Here is a 19,244-nt window from a genome sequence, read left to right as displayed (position 1 = left end):
TCAGGTTCATAAAAAATTGCAATTATATATGCGTAGTTAGGGTTTGATGCAAGTGTAGGTTTTCTGAATTTATAGATATTTTGAATAATTCAATTATGGAGTAACTTTTCCCTATTTTACTAAAATTTATCTAGATCAATTTGATTTTTAAAGATCCTCTCATCTTTCTTTCCATCTCTACTGTATCCATCTTAGAAATAAAAACTCTCTGGATTTGAAGGGATTTTAAAATGCAAATGTCTGTTTGCTGCATCAAACAATTCTACCCTATTCCTGGATACCATTGATTAACCATTTTTAAACATCTTCAGGGACAGAGAACTCACCAGTTTTAACACAACACTTTTTGGGCCTACTGTAAGAGCAAATGTGACGCATTTTAAGGCATTTGTCTGTGGGCCAGGTCTCAGGGTAATTAATTAATTTTTTTTTAGTGTTCCATGGACATACACACAGATTACATGTTCTAGAATGTTAGACTAGAGTTTAAAACTCTAATAAGTTTCCTCTTTTAATTTTATGAAAACAACAAATACATGATGCAAGAATGAACATATGATTGAGGATAGGAATAACTGATATATTCCCTGATATCTCCTTTTTCTTCACTGAGATAACCTTAGAAGACTGAGGAATCGACCTTTGTGTTATTGAGCTGGGGTTTTGGGGGAAGGGGAATATATTAGGCCATTCTTGCATTGCTGTAAAGAAATATCTGAATACTGCTGTAAAGAAAGAAATCACCTGAGACTGGGTGATTTATAAAGAAAAGAGGTTTAATTGCTCCTGGTTCTTCAGGCTTTACGAGCATGTTGCTGGCATCTGCTTGGTTTCTTGGGAGGACTCAGGGAGCTTTTACTCATAGCAGAAAGTGAAGCGGGAGCAGACATGCAGGAGCAAGAGACAGAGAGTAGTGCGAAGGGGAGTACCATAATTTACCACACCCAGATCTTGGGAGTACGCACTCGCTATCACGAGGACAGCACCAAGACATGAGAAATCCACTCTCATGACCCAAACACCTCCCACCAGGCCCCACTGCCAACAATGGGGATTACAATTCAACATGAGATTTAAGAGGTGACAAATATCCAAATCACGTCTGAGAAGCCTTTTAGTAAGTGGGGAGATTCTTTTTTTCAGTGTGTCAACAGACTCAAAGTATGAAGGCAGGCCTACAAAATCCTACCTTAGATCCTCTTGTTATTCATATTTGTGTTTCATGACACTCTAAAATACAAGTCATAAGCTTCAAAACCATATTCATCTGATTCCAAAAGTCTGTGAATGTCCTACCTCAAGCATATATATTTTTAAATTCTAGGTTGAACATGCTTAGTTTTCTGTTTCCCTCAGGAGGACTCTGGTTACTTTAAATTTCAATATAAAAATTTAGCTGCTCTGAACATAGGGAGGTCTAGTAGCATAGCAGACATTATCATGGACTGCATCCTGAATATCTACCGCATCCACAAATACATGAATATTTACCAACCCTTTGCCAATGAAAGACCACATAATGGTTAGTTAAGTGTCAAGACATTCAGGTTAAGAAAAACTTGCAGTCTCAAATATGCTTGGCGATCACAGAATAGATGCTAGATAATTATTTCAAGTGTATTATCCTATAAACCTAATTCACAGAGAGAAAAGGCTAGACAGACATTCTACAAAGCTAGGAGTAATTTTCATTTGAAAAATTTTATTGTACAGTTTAAAGTATGATTCATGTTAATACAAGTAAGTGCCATTTTTACATTTTTTTCCATTATAATTCTTGCGACAAAAGTTTTATTATGTTTTCTTGGTTGGATCAGAGCAATTACAACTCTCAAAGTGTCTAGGAATCGTCTCAGTGCATGTGTACGCAGCAATATATATGCTTTATTCTCTGGGTCAATCAGATTGTTCTCTGTCTTCCAAATGGCCTAAGAAGTCAACAGACCAAATGAAGGTGACTTGAAAAATCATGCTTGGGGTTTCTCTCACACTTCTGAAAGCACACTAATCTGGAGTTTTCAGTGTCTCACAATTCCTTGATTTGAGACAGATCACTAGACTATAGATTCTTTGGTTTCTTCTGCTTTTTTAAGTTTGATAGTTAAATAAGTAGCAGCATGGTATGAAGGGAGGAGCAGAAACTGTAAAGTGAATGTAAAATAGCCTGGGTGTGGTGGCTCACACCTGTCATCTCAGCACTTTGGGAGACTGAGGCCTGCGCATCACCTGAGATCAAAAGATCTAGAGCATCCTGGCTAACATGATGAAACCCCATCTCTACTAAAAATACAAAAATTAGCCAGGCATAGTGGTGCATGCCTGTAATCTCAGCTACTTGGGAGGCTGAGGAAGGAGAATCCCTCGAACCCAGGAGGCGGAGGTTGCCATGAGCCGAGATAGCACCACTGCACTTCAGCCTAAGTGGCAGAATAAGAGTCCATCTCAAACAAACAAACAAAAGAAAACAAAACAAAACAAAGATGTAAAATAGATGTAAAGTCCTCTTCTCATTGTGACCTGGGGCTTGTCAGCCATCCCTGTGAGCTCAACTTTCTTATGTCAGTCATAACACTATAGTGATGAGAATATTCTCGTCTTGTGGTAGTCATTATGCATGATAGAACGTTTAAGTACAACTTTGCAAGCTATGAAAACTTTGTCGATTATTAAGAATTACATCAATGGCTATCCCATTTGTCCTCAAATTAGGGTAACTGCTAAACAATTATAGTCTCAAAAGCCATGATCAATATAACAGCCAGATGAAGGCTTAATCTCAAAAGCCATGATGAATAAAACAGCCAGCTGAAGGCTTTATCTATTTTGTAATTAAAGAAAAACAGTGGAAAACATTAAATAATCCTTATTAAAATGTATTAAAATCTCTCATGCACAGAAGTAATACAGACCTGATACTAGATGCATAAAATGTGAAACTATTAATAATGGGTAAGTAGATATTGTCTGATCATTTAAAACTACAGTAGAAATATAACATCCTTCATCTGCTTATTCTTTGGTAAGTTGCTAGGGCTATGGTAACAATGATCCACAAACTAGATAGCTTAAGGAGCAGGTACAAGGGGACATCAAAAAGTGTGTGGAAAAATGGAATTAAAAGATAACAATAAAAATATCAATCAGCTCTACTTCTCAACATAAGTTCCATCAAGTTTAACACACTTTTGTAAATGATGATACCAGCCATTTAGTTTATCCATAAAGACCTGAGGATCCTGGGAACAGAACCAAGTCAATGCACTCTTTTTAACATACTAAGTGAAGAAAAATGAATGTCTTTCTTTTTTTTTTTTTAATTAGAAAAGAAAAAAAAAGTCAGAAGGAGCCAAATCAGGGTTGTAAGGTGGATGCCTAATGATTTCCCTCGAAATGCTCACAAAATTGCCCTTGTTTGATGAGAGGAATGAAAAAGAGCATTATCATGGTGAAGAAGGGCTCTTTGGTGAAGCTTTCTTGGGTACTTTTCTGCTAAAGCTTTGGTTAACTTTCTCAGATCACTCTCATAATAGGAAGATATCATGATTTGACCCTCCAGAAAGTCAACAAATAAAATGCCTCAAGCATCCCAAAAGACCAATGTCATGCTCTTGACTGGTCCACTTTGGCATTGACTAAACTACTTCAACCTCTTTTTAGCCATTGCTTCAATTGTGCTTTGTCTTCTGGATTGAAACACTGAAGGCACTGTTACAATTCTTTAAGCAAATGCTTCAGGATCTTGACCTCACTTGTTTAAGATTTCCATTGAAAGTTCGGCTCTTGTCTGTAGCTGATCTGGACACAAAGGGCTTGGCACCCACTGAATGGAAAGTTTGCTTACCTTTAATTTTTCCATCAGAATTTAGTAAGCTGTAGCTATTAAGGTGTTGGCTACTGTTTACGATCTTAGTCATTGGTCCTCTTCCATTAGGGCACGAACAAGATGAATATTTTCTGCAGAATTTGTGTATGGTCTACTACTGCAGGCTTCATCATGAACATTGTCTCATCCCTTCTTATAATGAGTTATCCACTCACAAACTGCTTATTTCTTTGGGGCATTGTCCCCGTAAACTGTTCATAAAGCATCAGTGATGTTACCATTCTTCCACCCAAGTTTCACCATAAATTTGGTGTTGGTTCTTGCTTCAGATTTAGCAGAATTCATATTGCTTTGATAAGGGCCATTTTCAAGCTGAAGAAAGCATCATCCTTCTTAATGCCTCAAACTAGATTTTGTTCAGCCATGTTATCATAAGTTAGTGCAAGTTACTTTGGTGCAAAAATTTGAAATCTATGAATAGATTAAAAAAAATTTAGAGACAAATACTCTGTCACCCAGGCTGCAGTATAGTGGCATGATCATAGTTTAATGTAACCTCAAACTCCTGGTTCTGGTAGTCCTTCTGCCTCAGCCTCCTGAGTAGCCAGGACTAACAGTGCATTCCACCAGTCCCAGCTAAAGTTTTTTTTTTTTAATTTTTATTTTGTAGAAACTGGGCCTTGTCATGTTGCCCAGACTGGTCTTGAAGTCCTGGGCTTAAGTGATCCTCCCACCTCAGCTTCCCAAAGTGTTGGAATTACAGCTGTGAGCCACTGTGCTTGGTCTCATAGGTTTTTCATAATATTAATTTTCCATGAGCTTTTTGAAGACCCTTTGTATTTACTGTCTCATAATTTTGTAGGCAAGACGTCTGAGATCAAGTTGTTGGCAGGGTTGGTTTCTTCTGAGAGTTATGAAGGAAAGATCAGTTCTGGGACTCTTTCCTTGGCTTATATATGGTTATGGTCATCTTCTCCCTGTGTCTCTTCACATCTTCTTCCCTCCATTTGTGTCTTTCTCTGTACCCAAATTTCCCCTATTTATAGAGACATCTGTCATATTGAATCAGGGTCCACACATATGGCTTCATTTTAAGTTGATTAGTTCTGCAAACACCTTATCTCCATATAAGCTCAGATTCCAAGGTACGAGGAGTTAGGACTTCAACATCTGCATAATGTTGGGGGAGGGAAATTGTCAACCCATAAAATAATCCATGTTGAAAAGCATAGCCCCCAAATCAAAGCTCCTTATTTGATAACTATATAGCCTTCTTTATTTGTCAAATAAAAGTGACAAGTCTCTCCATATTTGACTTTCAATTTCTCTTCAGCCATATGATTTTAAACTCAATTCCCCCAAGGACAAACATGCTCTTATACATCTTTGCATTTCCAAAAGTTGATTTACTTGTCCCAAAGATTTTTTCCTTGCTTGACATCTTCATAAATCTCTCTGCATACCACTTTCCTCAGTCAGACTCTTAATTCTCCAGTGAAGCCTTTTTCTAACACCTACTTCAGCCTTAATGATAAATTCTCCAGATTACAAGGCCTCTCTGTTCTTTGCAACAAGTTTATGTTCTTTGAAATGAATAACTCTATCTCTATCTAGATATATCCAGAGACCACCACAAAAATAAGGTACAGAATACACGGCAACCACTAAATATGTGTTAAAAGAACAAATAAAAAGAGAACAAAGTAATTAGAGAGATAGAAATAAAGATGGTGGTGCTGCTGATTATGATATTAGCAATAACTCATATTTCTTGAGTACTTACCATATGCCAGGTATGTGCTAATTGGTTTATAAATTCTATTCTCACTTTACAAATAAAATGTTATAATTTGGCTAAATATCCTGCCTCAGCTTAGAAAGTGACTAGAAAGAGATGCCAAAAGAGAATGACATCAGCATGGTGGCCATCAAGGTAACATCAAAATTCCTGTGGAGCATGGGAGCCCAGCATAACACCATATAGAGTGGAGCATGGTACCCTGTATCTGTCACACTGTATCTCCTACTAGATCAGATCACAGACAGGAGAAACCTCTTTCTACAAAGAAAATATAAGCTGGAGACACTCAGTGGTCTTCATCACTGCCAGATACCAATGGTAACTGATAGAGGATGATCTTCTAGTCCTTACAGGCCCTGAGTTCAGTGTGAAAATTGCTGGAAATCTGCACAGTTGCAACCCATCCCCAGGGCAAGAGTCCTCATGGCATCTGCAACCCGTATGACCTAAGCAGCTATGGCATAGGTTTGGAAATTGGAGCAGAGTTCTGCATAGCAGCAAAACTGCATGCACCTGTCCCCACCAACAGCCAGGCCAGAGGCAGTCCTGCCCCATAAGCTGGTCTCACCTTAGCAGAGAGGTTTGGGGGCAGCCCCTGGACTCACATGTACCTGCCCCTAGCTTGACAGCTTCCTACAGGTAAACCCACTTCTCTAGAGGAACTCTTGCTCAGTTGTTTAACACATGCACACCCACCCCTGCTCCTTACAGCCATGGCAGTGACCCTAACAATTCAGAAGAGCCTGCCACAAAATTTGACTCCCATGCCTGCATGTGTCCTGCCAATGACTAGTCCACTACCCTTGCCCTTAGCAGAACAACACCACAGTCACAAACTCCTGTAGCCTAGGCCTATAATAATCTCAGACATCACAATTAAGGGTTATAACTGAAGCATCTGCACAGAGAACATGCTACTGAGTTCACCCAGAACCAAAGCCAATGCTACATTCTCAACCAACATCCTAGGATCCATTTACAGGAAAAAGCCCTTTCCAGTGAAATTTATTCCATAAATTGGAAAAAGAAATTGTTCTACTAGATACACAGATACCAATGTATGGACACAAGAAACAAAAAAGCAAGAAAATATAACAACCACAAAATAACAGAGTTCTTTGTCTCTAGCAACAGATCATAAATGAAAGGGTATTTATAAAATGCTTGAAAAATAATTACAAATAATGATTTCAAGAAAACTAGGTGAGATATAAGAGGATCTAGAAAAAACAATTCAATGAAATCAGGAAAACAATTATGATATGAATGAAAAATGTAATAAAGAGATAGACATAAAAAACAGAATTGTTGGAGCTGAAGAATTTAATAAATGAAATAAAAATACAATAGAGAGCTTTGACAACACTAGATCAAGCAGAAGAAAGACTCTCTGAGCTTAAAAGTAGGCATTTTGAAATAACCCAATCAGAGAAAAATTTAAAAAAAGGAAAGAAAAATGAAAAAGAATGAAGAAAGCCTATGTGATATATGGGACTTCATTAAGCAAACAAATATTCACATTATACAAGTGACACAGAAAAAGAAAATAACCAAGTATAGTAAGCATACTTATAGCTGAAAAGTTCCCAAGTCTTAGGGGAGATAGGGACATCCATGTCTAAGAAGCTCAAAAGTTTTCAATGATTTTTAACCCAAAAATATTCTTTCCAAAGCACATTATAATCAAAATGTCAAAGGTTAAAGACAAAGAATTCTAAAAGCTGCAAGAGATAAATGTCAAGTTAAATATATGGGAATTTCCATTAGACTATCAACATGTCTTTCAGCAGAATCTCTGCATGCCAGGAAAAAAGTTGATGACATACTACAAATACTGAAAGATAATAAACAAAAAGAAAGCAAACAAACAAAAATAAAAAATTTCTCACAGCCAAGAATATTATATCCAGCAAAGCTATTCTTCAGAAATAGCAAAATAAAGACCTTCGCAGACAAACAATAACTGAGGCAATCCATCACAATTAAAATGACCTTATTAGAAATGCTTAAAGAAATGCTAAAAAAGGAAACAAAAGGACAATAATTAATATTATGAAAATACAAAACTCAGCAGTATAGGTAAATGCATAACCATACCCAGAATTTCCTAGTGCTGTAATAGTGCTATGTAAATTCTTCAATATTACAGTATGTAGGTTTAAAGTCAAAAAGGTCAAAAACATCAGCAGCTGCAATTAATGACTAAAGAACAAATAGAAGATAAATATACAAATTACAGTAACCAAAATGCAAATGAAAAGGGAGAGGGAAAAAAGTCTATAGTATTTTTATGTGACCAAAGTTAAGTTGTTATCAGCTTAAAATAGGCAACTACACCTACAAGACTTTTCATGTTAACCTTATGGTAACCACATACACAGAGAGACAAAATTATAGTAAATGTACAAATGAGAAAGAGAAAAGAAACAAAATTTAGCATTACAGAAAACCACCAAACCAGAGAGGTAAACAATGAAAGAAGGAAAAAGAAAGAAAATATCTACAAAACAACCAAGAAGTCGTTAACAAACTTGCAGGAGTAATTATTTGCCTATAAATAATAACATGAATGTAAGTGGATTAAATTTTCCAATTTAGGTTTAGAGTAGTTAAAAGGATAAAAAACAAGACCCCACTATATGTTGCCTACAACAGATGCACTTCACCATTAAACACAGGCAGACTGAAAGTGAAAGGATGGAAAAATATATTTCATACAAATGGAAACCAAAACCAAGCAGAGATACACATACTTATATCAGATAAAATACATATTAAGTGAAAAACTCAGAAAAGACAAAGGATATTATTATATAATAATAAAATAACTAACTCAACAAGAATTTACAAGAATTATAAATATGTATGCACCCAAAACAGGTCTAGCAAGTATTACAAGACCTAAAGGGAGAGTTAGATAGAAATACAATAATGGTAAGAGACTTCAACTTCACATTTTCAACAATAGATACTTTTAGACAGAACATTAATAAACAAACAACAGACTCAAACTATACCATAGATCAAATGTACCTAACACATATTTACAGAACATTCCATCTACAGCTGCAGAATTTCAAGTTTTCTTAACTGCATATGGAACGTTCTCGAGGGTAGATTACATATTAGGCCACAAAGCAAGTCTAAACAGATTTAAGAAGATGGAGATAATATGAAGTATCTTTTATGACCACCAAAGTATAAAACTAGAAATTAACAAGGAAGACTTCAAAAACCTTACAAATACATGAAAATTAAACAGCATCTTCCACATTAACCAACAGATCACTGAGAAAATTAAAGGAGAAATTTAAAAATTTCTTGAAACAAATGATAATAAAAACACATCATACTGAACTGTATAGAAAACAACAAAAGTAGTTCTATAAGAAAAGTTCATAGCAATAAACATCTACACCAAAAGAAGAAAAATATTTATAATCAACAACCTAATTGTGTAACTCAAGGAACTAGAAAAACAAGAATAAGTTAAGCCCAATATTAGTAGTAGAAGGGAACTAATAAAGCTCAGACCTAAATAAACAAAATAGAGACTAAAATAATTCATAAGATAAACTAAACAAAGAATTGGTTTTTTGAAAAAATAAAACTAACAAACTCTTGGTTAGATTAACTGAGAAAAAAAGAGAAAAAACCCAAATAAATAAAATCAGAGATAAAATTGAAACATTATTATTAAGATCACAGATCCAAAGGTTGCCCACAAAGCAGAATGCCAGCATCTGCTTCTGGTGAGGGCCTCAGGACACTTACCACCATGGTGGAAGTTGAAGGAAGAGCCCACAAGTCACATGGCAAGGCTGAGAACAAGAGAGAGGGAGTAGGGGAATGCCACATTTCTTTTAAACAAACGGATCTTGAGTGAAGTCATTACCACTCATTACTGTGGGGAAGGCACCAAGGTAGTCACAAGGGATTCAACCCCATGACTCAAACACCTCCCACCAGGCCCTACCTCCAACACTGAGAGTCACATTTCAACATGAGATTTGGAGGGGACAAAACATTGAACCATATCAGACCATAAAAGACATTTCTCAATAGAAAATATACACATGGCTAACAAGTACATTAAAAAGTGCTCACCAGTAATAATGAGGGAAATGCAAATGAAAATCACAATAAGATACACCCTCAATCCAAGTAGAATGTCTATTATATAAAACACAAAAGAAAACAAGTGGTGGTGATGATGTAGAAACAGGGGAACATTTACACACTGTTGGGACCGTAAATCCGTACAGCCACTGTGAAAAGCAGTATGGAGATTAAGAATTAAAAATAGAGGCCATGCGCAATGGCTCACTGTTATTCCAGCACTTTGGGAGGCTGAGGTGGGTGGATCACCTGAGGCCAGGAGTTCGAGACCAGCCTGACCAACATGGTGAAACCCTGTCTCTACTAACAATACAAAATTAGCCAGGCATGGTGGTGGGCACCTGTAATCCCAGCTACTCAGGAGGCTGAGGCAAGGGAGTCATTTGAACCTGGGAGGCACAGGTTGCTGTGAGTGGAGATCACACCATTGTATTTCAGCCTGTGCAACAAGAGTAAAACTCCATCTTAAAAAAAATAAAATAAATAAAAATAAAAATAGAGCTACCATATGAGCCATTGGGTATAAATCCAAGGGAAATGAAATTGGTATGTCAAAGAGATTTCTGCTCTCCCATGTTAACTGTAGCACTATTTCCAAAAGCCAATTTATGGAATTAACCCACGTATACAACCATGGATGAATGGAGAAAGAAAATGTGGTGTGTGTGTATGTGTGTTCCATATATACGCACATATATATGTATACACACACACATATATATAAAAATACACATATATGTATATATGGAATGGAATACTACTCAGCTGTAGAGAAGAATGAAATCTTACCATTTGCAACAACATGGATGAACCTGAAGAACATTATGTTAAGTGAAATAAGCCAGACACAGAAAGACCACAAGATCTCATTCCATGTAGAATCTAAAAAAAAAAAATAGTTGATATCATAGAAGCAGGGAGTAGAGCGAGGGGAGTAGGGAGGCAAGGATGGAGGGAGGTTGGTGAATGAATAAAAAGTGATAATTACAAGGAATAGGTTGTGGTGTTTTACTGCACAATGTGATGAAAATAGTTAACAGTAAGGTATTATATATTGCAAAACGGAAAAGAGAGGATTTTGAATATTCTCACTTCAATGAAATGATCAATGCATGAGGTGATGGATACACTCAATACCTTGATTTCATCATTATACAATGTATATATGTATTAAAATATTACATTGTACCCCATAAATGTGTACAATTACAAGATTTCAATAATAAATTTAAAATAAATGAACAAGTATGATGTCAGAATTGGAACCATGAAGGTGAAACTCAAAGACTATATTCTCGATCAATACAAATTTTTAACTACTAAAGAATAAAACCCATGTAAGATGTTTTGGTTAGATGGTACAGTTTATTTTGCAGAACTCACCTTCATCCATGTGCCTTTTTTGAAAACTCAAAGATTACTAAAAGAGCTTTGAAATATCATCCTTATGGTTTGTTTTATAGCCTGAGTTTTATAATTAACATTTAAACTCCTTGGTAATTTTTTAAGGATTTTTCTTCTACCTGAGTCTCAAATTTCTTATGAACTATGACAAGACTAAAAGATACTGAGTGAGAATAGAAAATAGAAACAAATAGCGTCAGGTGTGGTGACTCACATGTGAATCCCAGCACTTTGGAGACTGAGGCCAGTGTATTGCTTGAGGTCAGGAGCTTGAGGCCAGGCTGGCCAACATGGAGAAACCCTGTCTCTACTAAAAATACAAATGGTGCACGCCTGTAGTAGCAGCTATTCAGGAGGCTGAGGCAGGAGAATCACTTGAACCTGGGAGGTGGAGGTTGCAGTGATCTGAGATTGAGCCGCTGCACTCCAGCCTGGGTGACAGAGCGAGACTCCTCAAAAAAAAAGAAAAAAGAAACAAAGGACAAGCTGCTGAGTCCCTTGCGCAAGACTTCTGCTGCTGGAGGCTTGATAATCTCTCTTATTGCCACTTTTTTTTTTTTTTGCTCCAAACATTTTTATCACCTTCTGGTAATTTTTTTTCACTTCACTTCAATCTGAATTGTAGCCTTTCTGAAAGTATTTATCACTGTGATTTTGTTTGCTGTAGCTTATTAAATGCCCTTTTGGTCCTTTTTAATTGACCTTTTTAAATCTGAGCTCATCTTAGAGAACTATCTCTATATCTAAAATTAGTCCTTAGAAGCTCCTAGTTGTATTTCTTATCAGGGTCACTTGTAATTATAGTGTCAGACTTTTAGAATGAAACATAAGCATTTGTCACATTTAGCCATGATTGGTATTCTTAGCACTGAACTGGTTTCCTTAACTCCAGTAAGTTCCTTTCTAACTTATAAATTATGTCAAGTTTCTAATGTTTTGGATTAAATTCTAAAGGATATTATCACACTTTCCAACCATGTCTGTCATCATGCACATTAGTTTACTAGGGCTACCATAACAAAGTGGCACTCAGTAGGTGGTTTAAGAACACAGAAATCTGTGTCCTCATAGTTCTAGAGACTAGAGGTCCAAAATCAAGATGCTGGCCATGTTGTTTCCTTCTGAGACTTGTGAGCAAGAATCTGCTCTGTGTCCCTCTCATAGCTTCTGGTGGTTTGCTGGCAGTTCTTAGTGTTCTGACTAGTAAAAGCATCACTCTGATCTCTGTATTCATCTTTACATCAAGCTCTCCTTGTCTGCATGTTTATGTCTAAATGTCTCCTTTTTATCAGAACATCAGTTGCATTGAATTAGTGGCCCACCTTACTCCAGTATGACTTCATCTTCACTAATGACACTGTAATGATCCTATTTCCCCCCAAAATGTCACATTCTGAAGCACTGAGGGCTAGAAGTTCAACATAAAAATTTGGGGGGTGGGGAGACACCATGCAGTCTGTAACATCTTGTCACTTGACACAGCAAAACCACTAATGTTTTCCATTACCCCGTAGGACAGGCAAACCCTACCTTGCCTATAAGACCTATCACAAGGTGTCTGTAAACAGTGTTATGATAGGCTGCCTCTTCCATTCGCGCTTATCCTCAAATACTTGTCTACTTACCAAATACAAAGCACGTTGTCTGCTTTCTGACACTGCCTTGTGGCTCTATACTTTGCCTGCTCGTATGTATGTCATTAGGATTTCTCTTCACTGACATAGCAGTTAAGTATGTTCCATGTGTCTTTTTGTTTATACATTCCCATTTTGCTATACATTGTGAGTATAAAAAAAACAGCAGCCAAGCCTTTCATGTCTTTGTAACACCCACAGGGCCCATAAAAGTGTATACAGCATAGCAGGTACTATATATTGTTTCCTTTAAGAGATGAAAAATAAAGAATAAAAAGTAAAAGACTAGTCATTATACTAAACTAATCTACAATAAAATGTTTAAAAATTTAACATTTTTATTTAAAAATTAAAATATTTAATATTAAAATATATTAAATATTTAAACCTAAATACCTTATTAATCATAACACCATTTATTAACATATTTTTAACTAATATGTTCTAAAACTACATGAATGTGAGTATGAATAAAACACGTCTTCAAAAATTTGCAGACTGGTAGGGGAGATGGACAATATATAAGAAAATAGCAGAATTGAGGGAAATCCATTCCAAAAGCATTATTTTAGAAAAAAAATATATTTAACATGTTGAATAAATATTTTGTAAGAAAATTTTAAAAAGAAAGTTATTGTAACTTAGAAAATTAAGGGATCTTGACTTCCAGAACAGCATTTTTAAGAAATCAATGGACAGACCCACTCCACAACCATTTAACTGCTTAACTGGAAAAAAGTGTGTGTGTGCGTGTGTGTGTGTGTCTGTGTGTGTGTAGTTTCTAAAAATTGTCCTAAGAGCATACGTCAAATGGAGAATCATTTATTCAAGGAAAGCTACTAAATCTTAATCAGAATAACAATAATCTGTGACATTTGAGCCTGCTATCTGCTACCACCTCTGTGTCCAGTTCCATGTGATGGAAGACCTATTCTGAATAAGTATGGCCAAGAAGACATGGCTCTGTAGCTCCCCTGCTCCCCTCTTAGGAGTCTAGTTTAAACTCCAGTAGGGGCACACCCACCAGCATGTCTCATCAACTCCCCAAACCCTTCAGCTTGTGCAGCAGGAGCTCTTTTTGAGGCAGGCATGGTTAAAATTGAGGCTCCCTTCTCCCACTGAACATACACTCGTTAAGAAAAGCTTTATCCAAGGAATTGCAGATGAAAAATACTGGACCCTATTGTCCAAACCTAGCCCACTTACAGGGTGTAGTTTTCTTGCCAGGAGGAGAAAACTAAAAAGAACAAATGCTGTCATTTACATCTAGTACCCTCCTCGTAGAGTAGGGGTGCCCCTCCGTGAAAAGCAGGAAATTTTCCCTGTCTCCATGTGTGGTGCAGAGTTTCTGCCAAGAGTGAGGCATGCCATAAGGACATGACAAACAGCCTCACAGCTCTCCTTAAGCGTAGTGTTCTTAGAACTAATTTTGAAGGGTGTTTTAGAAAACAATATAGATTTGGTTGGTGAGCAGTTAAGAGGGGGTAAAATGGTAGGCCAGCTACAAGTTTAACTGATTTGTGCCTGAGATTCAATCTTTTTGAATTTTTGCAATCAGTCCTTGGCGATGGCCTTGAGCAGTATGGTATAAATAACTCCCACATGCTTAGCGCTTCAATAATGGAACACTAGACATAAGTGGGAAGAGAGATAACCAGGACAGAGGACAGCTAAGGAGCCCTCTTTGGTTAAGAGCAAGCTCAAAGAAGGACAAAACAATCCTACTGCAGCAAATGGAGCCCCAAACTTAATTGGATCAGACTGTGGAACAATTATGCCCCTGAGTCATGTCAAAAATAATAAAGCAATCAGCTAGCAATTAATGGAAGCCAACAGCTAGGTGTGAAACCAATAGAGGCAGAGCAGCCAGAAAGTTAACATGAAGTCAAGGAAAGAAACAGTCAAAGGGAATCTGGAAACGCCACATCCATTACTTTGTCCAAGGAATCTGTGCACATGAGCAGTAATATGTCATCTGAGTCTCCACATGCAGGAAAACAGACTTTGCTGAACAAATTTAGCCTAGTTAGTAACAAATCAAACAACAGCAGCCGCAAACTTGGAGTGCAGAATCAATATTCAGAGTTGCTACAATATCTTATTTAAAATGCTGAGTTTTCACTGCTAGATGATTCAAAAGCAGTTTCACTGATGAGGACGCTAATACTGTATATTTTGAGTGTTTAAATAACACTATGAAATGTGAGAGTAGGAAATATTATATTACTAATTTTTCTGAAATATGCTATTTTAATGTGTATACAAATAAACAAAATATATTTTTGATGAAAAATAAAATATTCACTTTTCAGAAAAGCACTGTAAAACATGCAAAGAGACAAGAAGGTGTCATCCATACACAAAAGAAAATCAAGCGATAGAATCTGTTTTTGAGGGGTCATAGATGTAGATTTAGACTTCAAAGTAATTATTGTAAAAATATTCAAACATTTAAAAAATTACATAATTAAAAGATGGTATGATGATAATGTCTAATTAGCGAGAGAATATCAACAAAAATAAATTTTATAAAAGAACTGAGTGAAAATTCTAGAGTTGAAAGTAGAATAATTAAAACGAAATATTCACTCATGGGTCTCAATAGTATATCAGAACTTGAAGAATAAACAATCTATGAAATTGAAGAGACAAGGATAGAGATTATATCATCTGAATATCAGGAAAAAAAGAGGAAAGAAAATGAGCAGAGTCTAAGAGAAATGTATGATGCCATTAAATACATAAACTTACACATAATGAGATTACCACATGATGAGATTACCAGAAGAGAGGACAAAGAAAAAGGAGCAAAAAATTACTTTAAAACATAATAGTTGAAAATGCTCTAAATCTGATTAAAAACATTAATTTACACACCAAAAAGTTCAACAAAGTCTAAATAGGAAAAATGAAAAGAGACCTAAATCTATACATATCACAGTAAAAATGTTGAAAGGCAAAGAAGAAAATCTTAAAAAGATTAAGATACAAAGGGATCACCATAGGATTAATAGATGACTTCTCTTTATTTACAAGGACATTGCCATGGAATACTGAAGTCAGCGTAATGACATATTCAAAATTCTGAAAGAATTATGAACTAAGAATCTTGTATCAGGAAAACTAGCTTTTCTCAAAAATTAAAGGAGAAAATCAGTCACAGTGGCTCACACCTGTAATCCGAGCAGTTTGAGAGGCTGAGGAGTGTAGATCACCTGAGGTCAGGAGTTTGAGACCAGCCCGGCCAACATGGCAAAATTCTGTCTTTCCTAAAAATACAAAAATTAGCCAGGCATGGTGGCGTGCACCTGTAATCCTAGCTACCCAGGAGGCTGAGGCAGGAGAATCACTTGAACCCGAGAGATGGAGGTTGCAGGGAGCCAATGTCATACCACAGCATTCCAGCCTGGGCGACAGAGAGAGACGCTGTCTTAAAAAAAAAAAAAAAAAAGAAAAGAAAGGAGAAAAGCACATTTTCCAAATAAACAAATACTGAATTTGTTCCTAGACAATCCACCTTAAAAGAACGACTAAAGATGTATGGTTTTCCATATGATATATATGGATCTTGGAAGTTGTCAATTTCATTCATGCTATAAGAAAAAGCTGAACAAACTGAAAATCAAAAACTCCTCTTAGATCCTTCAGAAAACTGAGACAATAGTAGAAATTGCTGCCACATAAATTGAAGAAGCAGGAAGGTAAACGCAGATGAATCACATATTTTTTGGAATAGAAACCTAGGAGAAGAAACTTTCATGAGACACAGTCTGGGGTTGGGAAACCAAAGCTGTGATTGATAAACTGGTGGATGAGTATTAATAATTCCAAGGAGTACTTGTCTTAGAAGGGTTTCCCACACTTTTATGTAAGTTTTGCCACTGAGAGCCTTACCAGGTTTTCACCAAAAAGATTGGAGAAAAATTCCCTTATGCTTCTGGCAGAGGGAGGAAAAAGCAACCATTTTGAAATACACCTGGGATATTCTGTTCTTAAAAAGAATTACCCTCAAAACCAAATAGTTTACTAGAGCCTAACAAATGGTTTATACCAGAGCTTAAGCAACTTAAGGGATAGAAAATATCCAACTTTAGCTTCTCTCTAGATTTCAATATGGCAGGGGGAAGAAAAATACTCAACTGCAACCCACTCCAACCTTCCACATTGTGTTAAGGACATACCCAGCTCTAGTCCCTTGTAGCATTTCTGTCTCACCAAAGCAGAGGAGACTGAGAAGGATTTGTAAAGTCACAGCACAGAAGCACAAGCTCACTAACGAACAGAACTAAGCACAGGACTATAGTACACTTCTCCACATACAACTTACAAATGCATCACTAAAGTCCTGTTGAATACAGGTTTTTTCACCCAGTATATCACATCCAGCTCTTAACACACACACACACACAAACACACACACACACACACACACACACACTGCACAGCATTCTAAAAAGCAAAAGAGAGTTTGAAACAACAACAAAAAATAAGCATAAGAACCAGAATCAAATATGGCAGGAATGGTGAAATTAACACACCAGAAATGTAAAATAAATGTGACTATCGTGTTAAGAGCTAATGGAAAAAAAAAAAAAAAAACAGATAATGTTCAAGAGTAGATAGGTAATGTAAGTACAGGAATAGCAATTCTAAAAAAAAAAACTAAAAAGAAAAGCAAGAAATTAAAAGTGTTGTAAAAGAATGAAGAATACTTTTGATGGGCTTATTAGTAGAATGAACATGATTGAAGAAAGGAGATCATGGAACATGAAAGTTTTTTCTGTAGAAACTTCCCAAAGTGTGGGATAAATACAATAATTATAACACATGCATAATGGGAATACTAGAAAGAGAGAAAAAAAGGAGCAAAATATTTAAAGCAACAGTTACTGATAGTGACGACTATTTTACAAGATTAATTTCACAGAGCAAACTACATATCTAGGAAGTTCAGAAAACGCCAAGCACAATACATTGCGAAAGAACTACATCTAAGCATATTATATTCCAACTGCAGAAATTCAAACACAGATAAAAAAAAACATGAAAAAAGTGAGGTAAGGGTGACAAACTTATCTACAGACGAGCAAGGATAATAATTGTATCACTCTTGTAATCAGAAAATATGTAAGCAACAAGAAAATCATAAAGTTTTGAAAAATGAATTCTCATCGACCTAGAATTCCATTCAAGTGAAATTATTCTTCAAAAGTAAAGGAGAAATAAAACTTTTCCAGACAAATAAAAATTGTGGATATTGGTGTTAGTAGCCCTATCTTACAATGAATGTTAGTTCTTCAAAAAATAGGAAAATGGTATAGATTAGAAACCTTAATATAGTTTTCAAAAGGAAAAGCACTAGAGAAAAAATAAATAAAGGTAAATTTTTTATTCTTAGTTGATCAAATAGATAACAGATTACTACTAGTCTGTTAGTTGCTACTAATTATTAGCAACAATGTACCCAGTGGATGTAATTTATGGATAAGTGAAATGAAAGCAATGACAGAAGAAAGGGTAAGGCAAAATTGGGAATATTTTCTATTAAGTTACTTGCACTCTCTGAAAAGTGGTACATTATAATTTGAGAGTAGACTTGCATTATATGTAAATATAAATTGCAAATTCTAGAACAGCCAATAAAAAAAGTGAAAAAATTATAACTGACATGATAAGGAAGGAAAGAAAACAGAATCACATAAAACTTTCAATTAAAACCATAGAAGGCTGGAAAAGAGTAGAGGAGAAAAAGAAAAACAAGGAACAGAGGAGAATAGATTATAAATATATCATATATGAATGTGAATATATTAATAATCACTTTAAATGTCAACGGTCTCTATGCACCAATTAAAATATAGAGAATTTGGCAGGGGTCCCTAACCCCAATGTATGTGCTCAGATCACAATAAAATTAAACTGGAAATCAATAACATAAAGGTAGCTGGAAAAATCCCCAAATACTAGGAGATTAAATAACATATTTCTAAATAACACATGGGTCAAAGAAGAAATCTCAAGTGATGTTTAAGACATTTTGAACTAAATGAAAAATACCATATTAAGATTTGTCGAATGCCATGAAAGCAGTGATCAAATGTAAATGTATAACATTGAGTGACCATATTGAAAGGCAGAAAGAGTAAATCAATAATCTAAGTTTCCACCAGAGGAAACTATAGAAATAAGAGCAAATTAAATCCAAAGTAAGCAATAATAATTAAAATTAGAACAAAAATCAATACAATTATAAACAGTAAATCAAGAGAAAGTCAGCAAACCAAAATCTGGTTTTTGTTTGTTTTTTTGTTTGTTTGTTTGTTTGTTTTTTGAGACGGAGTCTCGCTCTGTCACCCAGATTGGAGTGCAGTGGCCCGATCTCGGCTCACCACAAGCTCTACCTCCTGGGTTCACGCCATTCTCCTGCCTCAGCCTCCCGAGTAGCTGGGACTACAGGCACCCA

At 35.9% G+C, this 19,244-nt stretch overlaps 1 protein-coding gene and 1 long non-coding RNA gene across 9 annotated transcripts in view; one reads left to right on the top strand and one right to left on the bottom strand.

Annotated features, from left to right (window-relative positions):
* The window catches only part of LOC129486478 (uncharacterized), a 42,297-nt gene extending 29,294 nt beyond the window's left edge, over nt 1–13,003 (bottom strand). The window contains exon 1 of one of the 2 annotated variants that reach the window (XR_010121889.1): nt 9,399–13,003. This is a non-coding gene — a long non-coding RNA (uncharacterized lncRNA). The remainder of the gene's footprint in view (nt 1–9,398) is intronic. The other variant, XR_008658996.2, reaches the window with a different exon arrangement.
* The window catches only part of SNTG1 (syntrophin gamma 1), an 870,442-nt gene that overhangs the window by 323,428 nt on the left and 527,770 nt on the right, over nt 1–19,244 (top strand). The gene's annotated exons all lie outside the window — the stretch shown is intronic.

Source organism: Symphalangus syndactylus, chromosome 7 (assembly GCF_028878055.3).
Source record: "Symphalangus syndactylus isolate Jambi chromosome 7, NHGRI_mSymSyn1-v2.1_pri, whole genome shotgun sequence".
Classification (NCBI taxonomy): domain Eukaryota; kingdom Metazoa; phylum Chordata; class Mammalia; order Primates; family Hylobatidae; genus Symphalangus; species Symphalangus syndactylus.
This window is presented reverse-complemented; position numbering and strand designations above follow the sequence as displayed.